Here is a 6,074-nt window from a genome sequence, read left to right on the forward strand (position 1 = left end):
CTAACCCTTGAATTTTTTTTTTGAGAGTCTTTTCGTCTGTCACCTGTTCTATTAACAGTTTCCTTGCCATGCGTCCAATTTGATGAGCATCAAAATTGCGTTCTTTCATTTCTCTGAAAACAATATCAAGTGCATCATCTGTTTCAAAAAGAGCATGTATGTAGCATTCTTCTTTGTATGATTTTGACATATTGAATTCTGAAATCAAGTCTTCTTCTTTTCTGTATGGAACTTGAGAAAGAAGAGTTTGGAAATAAAATGATTCACCATCCAAAGGCGTCAGGAAACGGAATCTAGGTATCAATTTTGTGTTTCTATGAACTATGAACCTTCCTTTTAAATCAAATTGTAGACTATTCAGACGTGATTTCGGTATTTTGGATTTTGATGTAAAAATTTCAAAATCAGTTACATATTGAGGAAAAGTAAGATTTGTAAATAAATCATCATTTGGTCTTTCCATGTAAAATTCTCTTGGACCGTCAACATATATATCTGTGTCAGTGTCAGCAGCTTCTTTTAAGGAAGAAAATGACTTCAAAACTCTTGATCTTTCTGATGGTAAATTTGTATCAACAAAAATAACTTGCCTAGTTCCACTTACAAAGTGATGAGATAGTATGCTTGCTACAGCTTCTGGAGCTCCAACTAATCTACTTTCAAAGTAATTTTCAACAGGATTATCTTTTACTATCAGACCAAAAGTTGGTTCAACTTTTGCAATATACTTGACTAAATAACGTTCTAGTCCACTTCTGGTTACTTGTTGGACATTGATGTGTGCATTCCACGCATACAAAATATATGGATTGTAGGGAACAACTCTAGTATCATTAATTGATGTCCGTTTATATTCATAGCGCATCCCTTCTTCATCATAACCATCAGTTTCTCGTTGTTTATATGGGAAACCATATTTACATTGTGTTGTTGCCAACCCCTTCGTAGAACGAAAACATCTGTTTGGACGACAGTTGTGTATTTGAAAATCTCTGACCATTGTTGCTAACTGCTTTGAAAAAATGTCAGTTTGTGTAGGTATTTGTGCACTTATCAATTGTTCACTTTCAATTTTACTCTCCAGCCATATTAAACAGTGAACATGTAAAGCTCCACGATTTTGTGCCTCAATGCGATACCAGTGGTCTTTTACTTTTCCAAATACAGATGAAGATCCAAAAAGTAATGGCTTTATTGAATTAAAACGTTTAAAGAAATATTCTGTAGTATCTACTGGCTGAAGGATGGATTGAGGATTATCATACTGAGATAAAATTGTTTTAAGTTCTTTCCAACTGTCATTGGCTGTTAGAGTTACAAATAAATCTGCAGGACCTAAATGTCTCACCATAGCAACCAAATCTAACCATTTTTTCCTCCAAAATGCTTTGCTGCCAGTAACAGTTGCTGGTAATACCTTACTGTACTTATCATATGAATTTTTTGAATTTGAGACTTCTTTTGCTGTAACGTTTGCAGGTCTGTTAGCATTTGACATAGTAGGAATATTTGGATAATTCAAAATCCTCTCTTTCATGTTCCTATCAAATGCGAAGAAAAGATACAACTTGTCATTTGCCCATCTCCTATCTAAGTGAAGTAATCTATGTTTATGGTATTGACCTAGGGTGAAACCATTTTTTTGCCTTGACCAAGATCCACTGCCATCAGGGAAAAGATGTGGGAAAATTTTTGCTTCCAGATTATCATCAGATGAGTACAAACGATCAGGTTGAGTATTTACAGGTAACACTGTTGTTGAGTGGACTTCTCTACGAATGCTATTTCCTAATGCATAATGGTCAGATTGTTTGTTGGGTTGTATAATATTATCAGCTGGTATGATTAGGCCTTTACTGTTGTCAAGTGCTTCTTGTGAAATCGATCCCTTTGTTTTTAGAACTACATTATTAGTTTTGAAAGGAATACCTGGGAATGAACTTTGAATTATCTTTTGGTTGGAAATGGCCAGATATTTTTTCGTAGTTTGACAGGTATGCTCCATACAGGTAGTTATGACTTCTTAACCATTGTGAAGCAGGTTTTAACACTGATATGCTTGAATTCATTTCAACAGTTTCATTTAATATACCAAGCATACCCTCTTGTTGCGTATCAACTATCCCAAATGAAAGCTTGCCCTGTAAATGTGTGTAAGTGTATCCAGGTGGTTTAAATGTGGAACAAAACAATGTACCAATTGATAACTTGCGATAATCTGCATAATTACGAAGAGCCCCAATACATTGAGGAATGACTGAGAAGTTGTTGAAGAAGTTGAATGCAGTAGATGATGATTTAGTTAAATTGTAACATTGTTTGCAAACAGATATCTTGGCTTCTTTTTCTAATGTTTGTAGAGATGTTGTGGTTGTTGAAACTGTAAGAAATTTCATTTCTTCTTTTTTAATCCAAGACAGGTCATCTGGGTATAGAATTTTTCCACAAACTGAACACACACCTTTTGGGTATAAGCATGATATTTGAGTACTACAATGAATAGCTGAAGATATCAATTCAGGTTTCAATAGACAGTTTTCAGGTAATGATGCCTTAAATTTCTTTGATTGATGTTGCTCTTCAATAGTAAGTTTTCGTTTTGAATCTTTATTCTTTTTCCCTCCTCCTGAAAACATGTGTTTGGTGATATACAACTGGAATATCGAACTCATGTTTAATCTATTGTGTTAGTAATGAAACTTGGGAGTCTAGATCTCCTTACTAAATCTACTGCAAATTCACAGGCATGGTTATATGATTACAAATATTTGGTAATTTGTAGTCATGACTTTTTTTTCTATGTTAGTTAATAGAAAACATGAACAATTATATACTCACTGTGAAAGAATTTGGACAAGAGAAATAAAATATTTATCAACATTTTGTTCTATATTAAGTAATTATATATATAATATATATACATGTAAACTTTGTTGATATTTTATGAATGACTGTAATATTTTTTCTGTCTATGAAAAAATAACATAAAAATTTGATGCACACTGAATTACGCACGTAGCGGGTTATGTAACAGTGTGCACACATTTTTTATGTTATTTTGAATAGACAGAAAAAATATTAAAGTCATTTCTTATAATATAATTCTAAATTCCATTTTAAACCGTAGAAAACCATGAAAAAATATTGATTACATCAGGGTCACATGACTAAATTATGTCTATGGGCTCACAACAAAATAACGTCAGCCAATCAGAAGACGGGTTACATGCAAAACTTTTATTTAAAATATGTAGATTAAGCTCTTATGCTATTTTGATCGCATAGTAGATAAATCAAAATGGGAATATTTAAAATCCTCAATTACGTAAATCATTTGAAGTACTGTCTATAACTTTTTTAAGGCAAACTTAAGTTGGAGAACTAACACAAAGCAATTCATCGACAATATTTAGTTTATATAGGGTATAAGTTCAAAGATAAGATCCACCAAAATTGAAATCATTGCTCGTAAATAAAAACAGCAACTCTTTATAAAGGGAAATAACCCCAGTAATTAAATAGATGCCAAAATTTTTAAACTTGATTTGTTTTCAATGGTAATTAACTTCATCTCGATCTCCTGATTTTGATTCAAAGGAGCTGCGATGGCAAACTACTGTTGAGCATTTTTGGGGAATTTAAATTCCAAGCGAGAGGAGTCAAAAATATAGTGAGGCAAATAAGTTCAAAGGGGCATATCTCCTAGAAAAAAATTGAATGGCTATTTCCCATCGATATGCACACCTACATGGTGTGTCCTTATTATCTGAATAGGTAACCTGAAATGCTGTTGTGTGGTTTGAAAGGAGTTGCAATGACAAACTGTTGCAGTAGTACAATAAAGTAAATAAGTTCAAAGAGGCACAACTCCTAGAAAAAAATTGAATCGCAATTTCCCGTCGTTATGAACAACTACATAGTTTGTCCTTATTATCTGGAAAGGTTACGTGAAATTCTGTTGTGTGGTTTGAGATGAGTTACCATTAGTGCGGTGACAGAAGTGTAAAAAGTCGTCTAGATCGCGAGTTTAATCTCCCCAAATAACACACGGCTAAAAATGGTCTTAACTTAAAGACAAATATGTCTTCTTTAGTTTTTGCCCTGTCGTCAGAATTTTGTACGGTCACATTTTTCTAAAAAGTCGTTTTTATGACTGGTAGTATATTGGAGAGTTTCAACCCCCCTTTTTCAAAATGAAAAAAATGTGTATGTTTGCTTACATTTAATTGAAATAGTTTTTCCTGAAGCTATTCTTATATGTCAAAATATTCTATTCGGTATTTTATTTCCTTCTAATCAATAAAATTTGCGAAGTTTAGACTATTTAAAATTGAGGTAATTTTAATTGCAAATTCAGACTCAAACTTTAGTTTCTTCTTCATAGTATGAATAAAAATTATCCCATAATATTTTAAGCATACAGTATTTAATAAAACTAATAAGTGATAAAAATTTCGGAACCAAAATATGAAAAAAACTTAAGAAATCAATGGAAAAAGAATGGAGTAAAAATCTTCAATTTCAACACGGAACTCAATCACTTGCCTTCCGTCACATTTTGTGTATTAGTCAATAATTTGCTCTCAAATGATATATGAAATAACTACCTTTTTCGCTATTATATACACATATTTTCAATGAAAGTGCAATGATATATGCCACATAATTTGTTTGTATATGTTTATATTCTATGTTTTTTCGTTATAAAACATCAAATATACTTTGTCAGAAAAGTCTTATTGTAAAATCAAAATAATTGACGGATAGTTTCAGTAAATATTCCGTGATATGCAAAGTCCTTTGCAGCTTCGCTCCATTAAGTCCAAAGAAAAGACAAAAGTCTTTAAATTTTATGCAGTGCATAATATGCCAAAAAAAAAAAAAAAAAAAACTCGATTGAAATTTTGAGTCAATTTACCAGTTTAGGGAAGTCGATTTGTGTATCTGCATTGCATAAAAGATTGGATGAGGTGAACATCAAGATGTTTCATGCCATATCTGTTAATTTGAAGAACTCCGTGCAGGCAGATTATCATCGTTCATACTACAAAACTTAAACAAGTAATGATATGTGTTCCCCCTTTTAGAGGCTCCTAGTCTGATATTTAATGACGACATACAATTATCTGACTGTTAATTGTCCCTCAGTTTCGGGTATTTGTACACGTTCTAGAATGCAGTCGTTCAACTAGAGCGCATGTATATTTTGTTGCAACAAAACATTTTAGAAAGATAAAAAATTATTCAAGTTTGAATCAGATGAGCGTATTAAAAATGTTTCATCCGTGTCAGATAAAGTTAAAGTTGAAATAGTTTCCCGTCAATCTTTTAAACTTCAAGCACTCTGTCATTTTGGTTGCATTACAAATTATTTGCTAAAAACGAAATAAAAAATCCAAACTCGTGGAAGCAGATATCTCAGAACACGATACTACTTTTACTAATTTTAATTTGGCTATTGACAACGATTTATTGGTAATTCCTCATGACACCGTTACTTGATACATATAGATCACTTCTTCCCGCTGATTCTAATTTAAAATATTCTAAATGTAAAATGCAGTCTAAGCTCATTCATTTCTATAGAAATTCAGTTGTCAAACAACTTTAACAAGTTCAAGGCAAATATAACGTAATATTTAGTAGCAAAATAACTATTTATGATGCCATATAAGCTTCTAGTCAATTGAAAACTGACCCCAAAATCTCAATTTCAACTGTAATAGATACAAATAACGGACAGATATTAATTTCATTCCGCTGCAAGTTTACTTAGAAAAGACATCGAAACTCTAAAGAGACTACCCAACTTCGGATGAATTGTCTCTTCCTTCTTAATTCAGTCAATGCCTTCGTAGTTATTGCAATTCATTCTATGGTTACTCAGTGAAACTGTATACAGCCAAGATTTTTCTCAGGAAATGGCACCAGAGAAATTGTGGAAATGCAATTGTTGAGGCAATCGTTTTTGTTTTACTCTTTTTCATTTAGGATTGGCTTTACAAATGTACCATGAGTTTGGTTCAAAACACCTTGTTGAAACATTGAGTGCCAAAGGATTTTATGCTTCTTAA

Source organism: Mytilus edulis, chromosome 1, assembly GCF_963676685.1.
Source record: "Mytilus edulis chromosome 1, xbMytEdul2.2, whole genome shotgun sequence".
NCBI lineage: Eukaryota > Metazoa > Mollusca > Bivalvia > Mytilida > Mytilidae > Mytilus > Mytilus edulis.